Raw genomic sequence first — 14958 nt, forward strand, 5'->3', positions numbered from 1 at the left:
GGTCCGGGTCTGCCTGATGCAGTATCAGAGGCGTTGGGCCGCAGCCCAGCTCTCTGCGTGTCCCTGCCTACCAAGTCAAATTGCGGATGCGCTGCTTCAGCCAGAAGCCTTATGTGACGCCTGTCAAAGTTCTTAAAGAACTTAGTGACCAAAAAAGTGATAATCCCCTCTCAGGAAAGCTGTCCTCATGCGGGTTCTGAGGCCTCCTTTGGCTTGAGGTTCTTGCAATGGAAAACTTTAGCCCGAAAGCAAGTAAGCAGGAAAAATTCGCACATGCATTCACGTCACAACGCTAACTCTCCTCTGCATAAACTTCTCATTGAACCAACTCCTTCTAGCTGCATGCCCCTGCTATTCAGCAATGCATAACAGAATATGTGCATTTCAGAAAACAAGCACCATTTCCCTTGTGTCTGCTCTCCCTTGCCATCTACCAAACAGCAGTTTTTGCCCGTGCTTTCTGAAGAAACAGCTGTAATGTCACAGAAGAACTGCATGTTAAAAAGGCAAAAAGATGTACTATGAGATACAAAAAAAAGGACCTTTTCTATCTCAACAGGACTCCCATCTGAGCAGCAAAGCTTCTGCTTTGAACTTGCATTCTCAGGGATCTCAACTGTATTTTTTATATCCTACACTACAGGCCTCAATCTTTGCACGTGAATTCCCAGTCTGTGACAATGTCTATTCTATCTCTTAATTTTAAATATGGCATACGTAATGCTATAGCATCTAGAGAGTCCAACCGACACTGAGTCAGACAGATGACAGAAAAAATACTCTGCCCACAAACTTGTACTCTTTTATATGCCAGTAATGTAGGTAAAAACTCCAGTATAGTCTATCGGCTTCTGGACCAGGGGCCAAATTCTTCTCTGCTGTATAATGGAACAGCTCAACCAGTTAAGCTCAAATAACCCGTGCCATTTCAGTCCAGCAAAGAGTTTGCCCCAAGGGTCTTGCTAACACTTTTGATCATAAACAGTAAAAGAGCAGTAATCCTCAAGCTCAAATGAATTAACACGCTAGGATTCTATGTCTCAGAAGAAGCAAAAACTGTTCAGTCTACTGTGAAAAGAAGGCATTTGTCTGATAAATAAATTAAAAAAACCCACCCAACCAGAGTGTTGTCAAAATAAGCATGTATATGACGATTCCAAAATAAAAATTATTCATTCCTAAGCACAGTCAAGCCTAAATATTATGGATGGCAGGATATAGCAATGTTCTTCTGGAAGCTTCTCATGAGGAAGACAAATGCTACACTCTTTAAACTCTGACTCACACAAGGAAGCCTCCTGAAATCACTGGGACCATTCAGCTCGCTGTGAGGTGACCCACACCTGTGCTTCCCGGCGCAAGACTAGACATATGGCCAACTCCAACCCATCCTAAAGGGTAGCTGATACTACACTTATTTTTTGTACCGGTAAAATGAGTTACACCAAGAGACTTTCAACAATAGCAAGAGGTGAACAAGAGGGTACAACACAATACTGATGTAGGCATGGATTTGTTATACATATTTAATTATTATTCTGAAGGAATGCTAATGACCAACCGTTACTTAGGTCAGTCAGACCTGAAGAAAGCTGTTAGGAAATGTTGAGGGACCCCTGATCCAAATGGGAACTGCGATGACAGGGAAAATGCCAGGCTGACAATTAAAGGTCTGGTGATCGAGTAACAGGAACTTCTCATGCAGATTGCTAGATTTTAAACTAGTTATTATCACTCAAGGAAAAATCACAAAGTTTCATGTGAATAAATCCTTCCCTAAAACAAACACATATTTGCTCATAAAGCAGCAATATCATCCCCAAAACAATATTACGAAAGGCAGTACTGGAGTTATGACTTCTTCAAAGTTCTTGGAACAGCATGTTCTTGTTGGTCACCTATATTAAAAGACTGTGCCAGAAAAAAAGAATAAATAAAAGGGAAGAAAGAAAAAACAACAACAAAAAAGAAACAATAGCTGAAAAATATTAGGGCAATGAAAAACTTGTCCAAAAGACTAAGAGACATAGTACAAAAGACAAAACAGAAGTCCTTTTCTACATAACCATTTGTCAAGAAAACTCACTTTTATGCTCTTTTATTCTGCCACAATTCTTTTAAAGATCTCTTCTTCTCAGAAGTTTCTACTGTAATTGTTGCAGAGGATTAAAACAAAATGGCCCAAATATTTTCAGTGAGACAAAGAAGAAGCACAGTAACATTATACAATGCTATGGAGAATGTAAATTACAATGCCTCCAACAGAGCGTAATTAAACTGCATTAAACATTGCTGTGAACTGTCAGTAAGTGCATCCATAAGCCATCTTTAGGGTAAAACAGTGAACACAAGACAACATATTTTTTCTGCTCTGGTTAAGAGCTCTAGGTGAAATTAACATGGGTGTGAACTTAAACTCCCAACCAGAAATAAAACTCAATCTATTTCATCCTGCACTACTCTGGAAAAGAACAGCAATTCTTGTGTGAAATCACTCTAAGAGGAGAACCTTAGTACCATATGTTGATAGAAGAAGAAATCTTATTCCTTTAGGTGGGTTCTTGGTCAAGAGGAAGTTTGGACCACATAAAAATCTATGTGTCTGAATTTACTGCCACCAGGAAATGCTCGTTCAGTGGCTGCGGAAGCTCTTTTCTCATTCTGTCTTCCTCTTTGAAGTCCCACAAACATCTCCACCTGGGCAAGAAGGTACTGATCTCAACTTCAGGAGCCCCTGTGACCCTGAAACAACATCTAAGCCCCAAAATCTCAAATCTGCTCAGAGTACACCTAACAGACACAGACAAATTTGCACTTCTTGGAAAATACCCTTGTTTTCTAGGGTGCAGCTGGAAGAGGTAGTAACCTGTATTACAGAAGCATACAGCTGGAGCACACACTTGGGTGTGAGGGATCTCGTTTCCAGGCTCTGCTCACCCTGAGGTGACCTGGACACCCACTTTCCAGCAGAACTACAGACTGGTCTGGAAAATAGGAGTGGGGAGTGGTCCACTAGTCCCACTCCAGCCCTGCCAGAGGGAAGTAGGTTGCAAATTTCATGCAGCTGGCAGAAAGCTTCATGAGATGATAGTACAGTCCAGTGGCTGGGCGACTTGGTGAGGAAGGGAAGACCCCTCAGTATCACACAAGCAATGAGTTCCCACATATCTGGTGGGCTGTGAGGATGACCACGAAGCCTAATGGGTCCTTTTAAAAAAGCCTGCCATGGGGACCTACGTCTGGAGAAGAGCCCAGACTCTGCAGCCTGTAGGCACTTGGTTGTGCTCAGCCTCCACTATGGGCTACTTCAGGGCAGTTTCTGCTGCGTTTGCAGGTTTCTACCCAATCCTGGCATGCACTACAGAGGAAGACTGTGTGTCCCAGCCCTATGTCTTTATTGAGCCTTCCTGGGACTGGCTGCTGAAGACACCTGTTTCAGCCCTAAATATGACAGCAGAGAAGCACAGAGACTATATCCTGCCCTTTGTTCTTACACATAAAGCATTTCTGGCCCAATATTGTAAACACTTCACAATTTTCCCACCAACTGCAGTGGGAAGTGTACTGCATCTTCTACGTTTTGATTTAATTCTCCTCTGTACCTTGCAGCTGAGGACAAAAACGTTGTCCTTGTGATAAATTTCCTTACAATAAGATTACAGACACTAACAACAATGAAGGAAAGAAAAAACAGCGGGAAAAAAAGAAGTACATTACTTAGACAAAATAATGGAAACCATAAATCACCGCAGTGACAGGATTAAATGTGAAACCTTTAATTATACGTTTAATCATTCACCAAATTCTTTATTTTCCCTGTAGTAATGTTCATGAAGCTTCAATAAGATTTGAGTTTGAGGATGATTTTATTTTATATGTGAATTGCAAAAGCGATACACATAGAAACGGTTTTGGAATAAAAATAATATTAATTTTAATCTTCAACTATGTTGACACCTTTACTGAACACCTTTATTGTTCTCAGTCATACTGGCCCTCACTTAATGGCAACACGGTGTCAATGCACATCAAGCCCATCTCCATTTCACAGATATTGTACAAAATAAAGTAGAACTAAGGGGGAAATAAGTGGTGGTTCAGAATGTACACTACTGTATTAAAACAAGAGAGTGTAATTACATTGTTGAAGAAGATGCTGTGTTATCTATGAAATACGGACAAACCCGTGCCCACAGGCTGTATCTGCTCCACAAGGAGGCAAGAAGCAGCTGCTAGAACAGAAAAGTGACTCCCCATCCCCTGAACACCTTTCTCTGTGGATCCCAGAATCCAGCAACAGAGAGCAGGGCTGTTGTTGCTGTTGCCCCCTGGGTTCAAAGTTGGCAAAGGAATAACCTGATTTCTGTAAGACTCCTGTGCACCAGCATAATCTTTCAGCACACTCAGAGCAGTACTTACTGAAAGCAAAAAAAACCCAACCCAAAACAAAACAAAAAGCAAAACCAGCAAAATGCCCATTCTTCTATAACGGAGGTCATGGCAAAGCCCAGACAGCCTTTGTGTTTACACAGATCCCCTCAAAACACGTGCAGTAGGAAAAAGCAGACTTTCACGAAAGTCGAAACATTGCTTGTATGCTAAGAAAAACAGCCTAATATTATACTAAACACATCATGTAGTGGCAATTGTAAAGGCACTATTATACTGGTAGATATTGCACTGCGTATCAGAGAGCTGTTGGCAGGAAGGTACCTGTCCTCTGGAGCACCCTTTGTTTAGTTCTGCTGTGTCGCAGGCTCTGGAAAATTGCCTTAAGGTTCCTAGCTGAGGTGGGCTGCCACGCAGCTAAAACCATAATTCAGCTGCCCTATATTCTCTTTAAAATAAAAGTGACTACTGGGCCTGGGTTGCAGAGAAGATGGGTTTGCTCTGCTCACTCAGCTCATGCCTTTTGCCCTGGCAGAGAAGACAGAAGCAGACGGGCCCTGCCGACGTTTTGGGTGCAGAAAGGGGCAGGACCAAAAACAGTGGGGAAGCACACACTCGGAGGCACTTCCAGCCATCCCAATGGAGGAGGGCAACATTTTTATTATGTCTTTTGTAGAGACACAAACCACCAGATGGAGGACTCCAAGGTAATCTTCAGGGTATTTTTCTGGATTTTCTGCCATGGTAGTCATCTGTTTTGATTTGCGTCATCTGTTTGAAAAACAAGTCATCCTCTGTACACGGGACTCTTGAATCTGTTGGATTGGCTTGTTGGTACTTGACAGACCTCCTGGCACACTGCTATGAACTGGAGGAGATGCTCCACACACTGCTGTGGTCTCTGCCTCTACCACTTTTTGTAACAGGGAAACCCAGAAAGAAAAGGGGATCGTATAATTAGGTTCTGACTATCACATAAGTCGACTACACATTTGCTTCTCTGCTAGGTAAATTTTTCCATTGTGTTTTTTAAGCAAGAAAAAATTGCCTAGGGAAAGCAGGGAACACAGGTCCAGAACTGTAGGAGTCTAAGTACTGTCAGCACGGGGAAAATGAGTTTTCTTCCTTTCTTTCCTCTTTTGGATCTCTTTTTGAATCATGAGGAGTTTGGACTGATTTGGTAATAGTTAAATATTTCTGTTTTACCCACCCAATTTGAAAAGGGCCTTAACAGCTCAACATGTATAAAAAAAAACCCCATGACACAGAACTGCCTATTCTATTAAATCCATGTTCAAGGCTTAAACTAAAAATATAGGAGGTGTCTGGCTTAGTACTTCTTAACACATGTGGGGCACCAGTGTCAGAAACCTGGGAACAGGAGACATTTTACCATCTTTTTCTCAGCAATTACTGGAGAGGAAATTCCTGAGGCAATGCTTAAAGCAGAATCACTCATTGTGTACCTGACAACACAAGACTGAGATGCCAGGACATTTACTCACCCTGACAGCAAGATGACCTGTAGGTCTTTGGAGTTTTTCTCTCTTTCCTTTCTCTAGTCCATTCATGCATCAGGTCCCTTAGAGCTATGGGACAGCCAAGTGAATTTATGTTTCTTGCTCTGGGTGTTGGATGGTTTCCTGTGACAGAGAGGAGATAGAGATCAAAAGTGGAACATGAAGGCACTGAAAAAATCATTTCAAATCATACTATAATTCAAGTAGTTCCTACTTCCTGACTTCAACAGTAGCCAATATTGAGGAATAAAAATCCCAAGAGATGGTTTCCAAACAAGCAGCCTGGGGGGATCATTGCTCAGTAAGTGCCAGAATCTTTTATGCTGCCCTATTTAGTTGTAGAGAAATAATACGTGGGAGAGAGCTTCCAGTATTTTACTCAATAGTATCTTATATCAATCAATTCTACTATTTAACTGAGCGCATTTCGAATAAGTTTTTCTTTCATCCGTGTTAAATGTATTTATTTTTAAAGTTTCCATTGGACTGTTCAGGTACTACAGCAATGACCATGATCCTTTCTGAAATGTTCATTCAACCCAACATTATACACATATTCTCTTTCCTGTACCTTCTCTAAATTATCTTTTCTATTTGTTTTTCACTCCAGAATGTCTTCCTTAGAGATCATTCATTGGTTTTGTGGGTTTTTTGAATACCTATAGTCTTTTCCTATTTAAGGGTGAGCTGGTCAGACCTAAACAGATTTCAGAATGGTGACCAGGCATTTCTGTTTCCCTCTTTTCCTCCCTGTACCACCGAGTGATCTATAGGAGACCAGTTCAAAGTCAAGTATGATAATCACCTATGACACTTTTCTGTTCCATTTCCTTCAGGAAATTGGTGCATCTGGTAGAGAAGTGGAAGAGGAGAATTCGGAACACACACACACACACACACAAATCACATTCTCTATGACCACTGGGCTGCCATAGGTGCAAAAAAACAAACATGCAAACCCCCAAGCATACTACACTTAAGAACCCTATTAAAAGCAGAAATGGGCAAATGTCTAGCTTTGAATAATTTTCTGGTATGTCTACCAAATAGCCAAGAGACTGTAATAATTCAGGAAAAAAAAAAAAAAAAAACCAACCAAGAATGGGTAATTATTTTAATATCCTTGCAAAGCCTAAAATACAAAGGACTTTCACTAGGGGTAACTTTGGAGGTGAAATTGGAAACTTCTCTTCAGAGATTTTTCTATTAAAGGTCATGGGTATAGAAATCTACCGTCTCACTTTAGATCCGTTATAAAGCTACTATAAATAAAGTCTCCTATATGGCACCTTCTCATTGATCCCCACTTCAATGTAATCAGCACTGCAGACCCAGGAAGTTCTTAAAATAAACAGCAGTATTCTCTACTTACTCCACTTAAAATGGAGTCAGGAGTCCTGTACTTTTATTTTAAAATAGTCATTATAATTGCTCATTGAGGAAATAATTTTATTACTGTTTAGATGAACACAACTACTATATCAAAATATACTGTAACTATGACAACCAACAGTAATTCAGTTTACTACCCTCTTTACCACTAAGTAAATGAAGTCATTTTGCTGAATTATTTCTTAATAATAATAATAATAATATGATAATTTCCAAGCAGCAATGTTAGCATTTACTGTTCTTAGAACTAGTCCAATATCTTCTATGACAATTGTAAATACTTCAATGTATCTTTCTTAGATAAAAACAGACCATACAACTGGAAAACGTCATGCCTATTCTACTGAAGCTGTTAGGGAACTCATGGTGACTGCTCCAAAGTTCCGGCTGAAAAAAAAATTTCCCAAAAAAAGAGTCTAAATACTTGGCAACTTCTAAACAAACACTAAAAAACCACCACCTGTAGTAAATTTACTCACATACAAATGAAAAATCATGCTAAAAAATAAAACCTTGTGGAAATACAATGTTTTCATATCCCTCAGATTACACTGCTGTACCTTGCAGAAAAAGATTTGGGGATGTGACGATAGAAGAGTGGGAAGTAAGAAGGACGACTTGAAAAATCTAAGCCCAATGTTTGCATCAATGTTTTTGACAGCTCAAACTGAAAAGTGTCTCCTGAAAACCAAGACAGCAAAGGGGCCCAGAAAAGCAAGCTGCTTGCCGAGGACAGCCTCCCCGGAGCACAGGGACTTCCCAGCTCACCACATGGAAAGTCATGCAGGCACAGCAGATGGGCAGTGTGGACAAATAGAGGATGAAGGAGTTACTTGGGAGTGGGGCAGAACTTCCTTGTTCTGACCTGCTTGGATGAAACTGGGGAAGCCAGACCTTAATGGGGCTTGAAGCGGGTGAGGGACGTGGGGAGCAACCAGATGAGCTTCTAGGGAAAAATCATCAGTTACAAGAAGACTGAGGAACAGGTAGCTGGGAAAGGCTGGAGAATCTCCATCCTTACAGGTACTCCAGACTCAACTGAACAAGGCCCTGTGCAACGTTTTTCTCACTTGGACTAGGACATTGTTGATGCCCTTCAGAGGTCTGTTCTAACCAACACGATTTTGTGATTTTCTGAAATACTCAATTTGACTGCAGTTTTCTTCCCTCTGAATAAAAGAAGAGTGGAAGTAAAAAGAACCACCCCCCCAAAAAAAAAAGAAAAAAAAAAAAAAGCAACAATTTATCTTGTATTTAATACTTCTCTGAAAGAGGAGACACTGAATTTGAATAGAAAATACTGTGAATGGGGTGAAACTGTTAGACCACTACTAATTGCATTTTTATGCTTTATGTTTCTCTCTCTATTACCTATATGATTTTGTAAGCCTTTTGCTTTGTACTGCTTTTTTTTCTTTTACTGAATTAATGCAGACTGATAAAAGAAGATTAACTGATGACCTAGTTCTCATCAGATTCTTGACTGATCTAGGTAAGCTCCAAGTCTAGGTAGGTGCTAGGATTAATTAGCACAGTTTGGTAGGCAGCTTTCCCTGTGCCGCATACTGGAAGTTCACAAGTTACACTATAATAAGTGGGAATAGGTAAGACATGGAGATGTCCAGCCTTCAAAATGGACTTTCATTTCACCTGACATTTCCCTCGGCAGAAAGCTTCCACTGTACCGTGGGATGGCACCAGAGTGTAAGCACTATCATTTTTCCAGATGCATAGTCCATCTGTTTCTCTCTCTTTGCCTCTTCATGTTTACCCAAGAAAAAGCTAGAATTTAGCACCATACACTTTTCAAGCCTGAGTAAGCAGCTAATTATTCAGACAAAATACTATTGATTTGAAAGTGTGTGAACAAATGAAATTCAGGCTTGCTGACCTCATTGAGAAGGACAGCCAACCTTCTCAGGGAATTTCCAATTGTGTTACTTACAGTTCTTGTTCCTTTCTTTTATTTCAGGAGCATTTGATACAATACAGTGCAACTTCTGGTATTGCGCGCACACAGCTTCTTTTGAAATCAGAGGAGACTTTATTTAAGATGCAGACCTTTAGCTTCCTCTGAATTCAAGAGCAACCTATGTGCACCTGAAGACAATATACAAATCAGGGAAGCTGACAGAAGCGATAAAAAAAGGCAGGCTCAATTATGCATCCACTAAAATGAAGAGGACCATGTACATCCATGAATGTGCTACCCTTAAACATGAAGTAAATCTCATACTCTGTTGTTGACTTCTTACACCATAAATTCAAGTTTCTCTAATGTCATTCCACAGGGTCATTTTCCAACAAGCCATGCCTTTTTTTCTTAGCCCTTTCCAAGTGTAAGCATTTAGACAATGGATAATCATCTTCCCCAGTATTCACTTTTATCATGGTAGGCATGCTACAAAATAGAGACCCTATATAATATATTTACCAAATCTAGGTAGGAAGCAACTTCCCAGGATATAAATGGACCGTATTACTCATTATGTTATTTGCTATAATAGTTGAACACCAATGAGCTGCAGATTCAACAAATATCCAAAAATGGTTACCCAAAAAGCCCTAAAATTAAGTTCTTGACAGATAATAACTAATGCTGTACACCCCTACTCTTCATGTTATGAACAATATGTACACTATATTCATGCAGAAGAAACCAGTATTTAAAACTCTTACATTTATCATAAAAATAGATTTTATCACAGAAAACAGTGCCTTCCCATAAGAGATTTACAATTGATTAAATAGGATAGCTTGTCCTAAAACACTTACATGATTGCATGCACAGAAAACAGATGGTCTGTGTAACAGTAATTTGATTTCTTCCAGTAAACATTACTCATGATATAGAAAACGCTTATGTTGATCTCTTCCAGAATGATGTGTGCGCTTTGCATCTCTCTTCAAATGAAGCCTGTAATTCCATTCAAGAAACAGCACAGCAGCTCTGGTTTCCCAACAAATCAAATAAAATCAGGTAGTCTAATGCATCATTCCTCACTTAAGAGCCTGACAACACAGAGATTGATTTTAACTTTTCAGTCTCCCAAAAGTGCTTAACAAAATGCCATGCTCCTTTCTCATTTACTCCTTTTGTAATGCTTCTTCATACCAAAAAAAAGAACACCATTTCTACCTTCATCTCTGCCTAAGAGAAGTATCATAAGCCAAATTACAATGTCTATTCTCTTCTGATTGCATCTAACATTCTTCTCCTTTATAAAGCTGTAGGTATTTAAGAAGGGAAAAAGTCTTAGTGATAAGTCTCCAGCTGTCCACTTCAAATTTTGTTCTGTCTCTTGAGTCACACCAAGAATGCTGCTCAAGGAACTTCAGCACCCAAATTTCCCTGAAATTACTCTACTCGAGCTTTATGCTTCCCAAACACTGGAAGAAATGCCGTCTACCTTTGTAAGGCAGACAGCCCTCATGAGGCTGTCTAAGTCACTGAAGTACTTTGGACCGAACCACAGATGGGAGCTCTGTCACTTGTTCCCAAAGGATGACAGTCTGGGCTGATAAAGGATTCGTGTTGCCTTTTACAGATCTTTTGCATGGGGCGAGTGCAGACGGATCTTTCTCAAAGGCACAAATTTAACCCCTAAGAGTGCACCCTTAAATCTGGCCCTAATTTTTACAGGGGCTTCACACTGGGCTATGTTCCTTCATCTGCAAGTAATAACATTCCTGCTGGGATGTAACCCTATTTGTCATTATCTTGTCTTGTTTGATTACTGTCGCTCCACCTGGCTGGCCTGGACTTACCCCAGCCAAATGAAGTAAGGGCACAATTCTATTAAATGCCTGCTGGGAACACCCTTAGCTGCCGCTCTTGTCGGTGGGAATTAAGGGTTCTCGGCACATTGTAACAGGTACTCAGACCCTTGAGAAATTGGGCTCTTAATTAGATATTCCCTCATGACATTGTGTGATTATTTAATGTTCTGACAAGACGCCTCAGCAATCTCACAGGCCCTGAATTAACTATCCTAGAAGAGCTCTTTGCCAGCTGCAATTCTGTGAAACCTTTGTCATGCTTGGCCATGGAAGCAAATTACATTTCATGGAGCATATGAAATGATTTACCCAATAAATTGGATGAAATATATATAACACAAACTACTGGCCAGGGTTGAGATGTCCAGTTTTAAATAGCTGTTCTTTCTTTGTCCCTTTCCTAATCCCTCGCACGTGCCCTCCACCCCACCCTTCCACGCACACTTTTTATTGTCCCACTTGCTGACAGAGCTCAGCAGCAGCGGCAGTCCTTGTGGCGATGTGGGATGATTCATCACGCAGTCTACATGAGGCAGATTAATACTGCCAGAGGAGTTCCTTATTATAAATTTCCCTTTCTCCCGTCTGGCTCATCTGCATTATAATATTTGTTGCTCGCCCATAAATTTCCAACTCAAGCCTATCCATCCAGGGGCTGCTGAAGTTTTTTAATCTATACTGAAAAGTTTAACAAAACCCCAGCAGAGTAAACATTTCTGCCTTGCAGCTGATGCCATGTTATCAAACACATTAATAAAAGCTACAATAAGCACGAAAGAAAAAATGTAAAAAAACAGAAGAGTGCTGAATGACATAGTATATCACATAACAAATGCACACAACAAATGGTCATTTTTTTTATCATTCTCTATGCATAATAGCTTTAGGCACAATCGCCTCAGGGGAAAAGGGCACAGCATCAAATGTTTTCCATAGGATTTTAGCAACAGTGCCATTCTGATTGCTCAACCCTGGGTCAAGTGTGCAAAATTATAGTGCTTAGCAATCAACATTCATCTCCCCTCCACTTTTTATAAACGGAAGCTAGAGAAGGAGTATTTGGACTACCTACCCTAACTCCTATGACACCCAAATACGCACCTCAGACCCAAGGACTGTAGTCAGAGTATATCAGCTATAGGCAACTGAAACATGTGCTGCAGGTAAAGAATAAGAGACAATGACTGTCACATGAGAGGTATTAAAGTACACTCCAAAGGTGGTATTTTTAGGAAAAGATTTATTAAACTTTGAACTTCTCCATCCCTTTTGGGTTGCAACACACTTTCTGAGACCACTATGCAGAGATCACACCAGTTGCATGTTCTCTGCTAAGGCTTTATATTCCTATGCTTGCAACTGCTTTTTAAAAGGCGTATTCAACTCCACTTATCTGCGGTCACAATTTCTGCTAAGTCCAACTCAAAGAATTCACAGACATGGAGTCTCTCCCAGCCCCTTCCCTGCTTTCCTACCCAGCCAAGACTCTTGCCTTACCTGCTTACCGTTTAGGGAGGCTTTTTTCATCCTTCTGTTGTTAACAACACTTCCATCGACTACGTATTTTTTTATGAGCCTTCAACACAACCTTAAATTGCGTCTCACAAGCATCATCAAATCCACTTCCACAACAAGGAATCTAACTTCAGATAAATCATTCTACCAACTAGTTTCAACTACAACAAAAACAGTTCCTTGAGTGCTTTATGCATTCTGGCAAGCATCTGCTTTGCCAGGAGTGGATTAAATAACACTACCTCTATTATTCTAACAGTGTGAGAGATCATATAAAATATTTATATTGTGAACTGCAGGCACAATGCCTATTCTAAATTATGCTCTGGAAGCTCAGCAAGATCTTATATTGATAGAAAAATACCTCAGTTTAAATAATTGGGCAATTTTAGTTATTCCTTATTCTAAGAATCTCATGTCATTTTGCTGTTTCCCCCTTGGGAACGTGATCTATTTTAGTAAGTACTAATTTCTATGTTCAAGGGTTTCCTGTGTACTAGCACAAACATCTCACCCACATCATACTGAATCACAGGGCAGTATAGAGGTTATCATAAAAAAATACCGTCAGTGCAGATCAATGTTCTGCGTGAGCTTCTTCATTGCATTATACAGGGCATCAGACAGTTTTTAGTACTTAGCTATGAAAAAATTTCCTTAAGGCTTAATTTTCGGCTGACTTCCAAATTTGCAAACAAAGAGTTTGCATATGAAGTTATTTGCAAAGACTGTATGCACAAAACCCCATCAGTGTTGTAAATTGGCACCAATCTGCATGTGCAAGGATAACGTTTATACAAACTAAATATCCTCTCTCCTCAGAGTTGTATTCTTGATTTTATTGGGGTTACTCCAATTCTCTATGCGTGTATGCATGACTGCTTTAGGGATCACAAGCCCATTCTCACAGAAGTCACTTGTTTCAGCAGGTTCCAATGTAAAGGGTGTTTTTCTTAAAACATGGCAAACGTTGTGCTTTTCCCACATTTCACAGCCATACAGTGCAGGATGGTTGGCATTAAATTCTGCAACCAGCTAAATGCAGTGTATACGTGCTTGTGCTATTTTGTGCAGCCCCAGGACAATGCGGCATGAGGAGAAGGGCATGGGCCATTCCTGTGCAGAATTTCCCCTGGGTAGCAGCATTTTCAGTCAGTCTGAAGCCAGTAAGTACAGCTCACTGCATTCGCACCAACTTTGACACTCCCATTGCCTAACCCTGATGGTGTTTTACTGAGCATCTTCATCAAGGAGAGGAATGAGGACGCGGGCAGAGGGAAGGCAAAATGGCACCCAACAGAGAGCGCACTTTGCCTTCCCCTCCGTTGGCAGAAGGCATCAAAAGCAACCCCACTGCAGCTCCAATGCAGCCTTTCACATGCTATGGGCAGGCAAACTCTTTGAAGGTGGCTATCTCAGTTAACAGCTGTCAAACAGATACCCAAGCTAACGGCATTTTGTTGGCCTTGGACAATCTTCTCCGCAGACTGTCACACGTGGTTCTGTGTACACTTATATTCAGAGTCTGCTCAAGTTGCCCTTGCCCAGCCCAGGTCCCGTTGCATACAATTTCCCTCACAAAATCAGCCACACGGTGCTGTTGATATGTGAGTTTCACCTCATGCCTTACCCTCCAGCCTTACTGCCATTAGCGAGGGCAGGCATGGGCAAGGGCAGCAGGAGGACGGGAAACTGGCAGGAGACGAAGAGCAGGTTTTCCTTGACTGTCTTGCTTTTGTCAATTCTGCCTCAGCTCTGCTTGGCAAGGACGGAGATGTGCCGGCAAGGACAGAGATAGGCCGGCATCTCTGCCGGAGATGGGCCAGCCCACCCTTTCCAGTGAGAAACAGGGCATTAAGCAGTGCCAGCTTTTCCTGATCCCTCCCTCCGCATGGGTCTGCTTCTTTATTTTGTAGGCACCTCCCACTGCAGTGTTCTCCAGCACTCTCTCTCCTGTCTCCCCCAAGGGCTCCCTTTCCCCTTGCCCCAACAGGAGCGCCCTCGGAGCAGCTCCCAGCCCTCTGGTTGCCAAGCCCTTCTGCCCAGGCTGCAGCTCGGTGGTGGCAGCCACTGAGATCCAGTGCGGCCAGAGGAGCAACTGGTCTGTCCATTCATCCATCCTCTTCTGGGCTGGAACTTAGATAGCCAGTACTCTCAGCTTCAGTAGATCCAAAAGCATAAAGTTGATCCCACTCAAAATCAGGACAATTTTCCAGAAAACAAAGATCAATTATGTTATTGCAGCCTGTCTTGTGACTTGTTAACTTTCCTCCCTTCAGCCAATGTAAGCAAAACTGCAATAACTTCCGACTGAAAAGTCAGCCTTGAATGCGTTTAAAATGCACACGCTTCCCTTACTGCT

At 41.2% G+C, this 14958-nt stretch overlaps 1 protein-coding gene across 1 annotated transcript in view; it reads right to left on the bottom strand.

Moving 5' to 3' along the window:
- LOC128904962 (poly(rC)-binding protein 3-like) overlaps positions 1 to 14958 on the bottom strand; it is a 525202-nt gene that overhangs the window by 410722 nt on the left and 99522 nt on the right. The window contains exon 2 of the mRNA XM_054190151.1: positions 5895 to 6032. The gene's annotated coding sequence lies outside the window, so the exon portion shown is untranslated. The remainder of the gene's footprint in view (positions 1 to 5894; positions 6033 to 14958) is intronic.

The sequence above is a fragment of the Rissa tridactyla genome, chromosome 2 (assembly GCF_028500815.1).
Source record: "Rissa tridactyla isolate bRisTri1 chromosome 2, bRisTri1.patW.cur.20221130, whole genome shotgun sequence".
Taxonomy (NCBI): domain Eukaryota; kingdom Metazoa; phylum Chordata; class Aves; order Charadriiformes; family Laridae; genus Rissa; species Rissa tridactyla.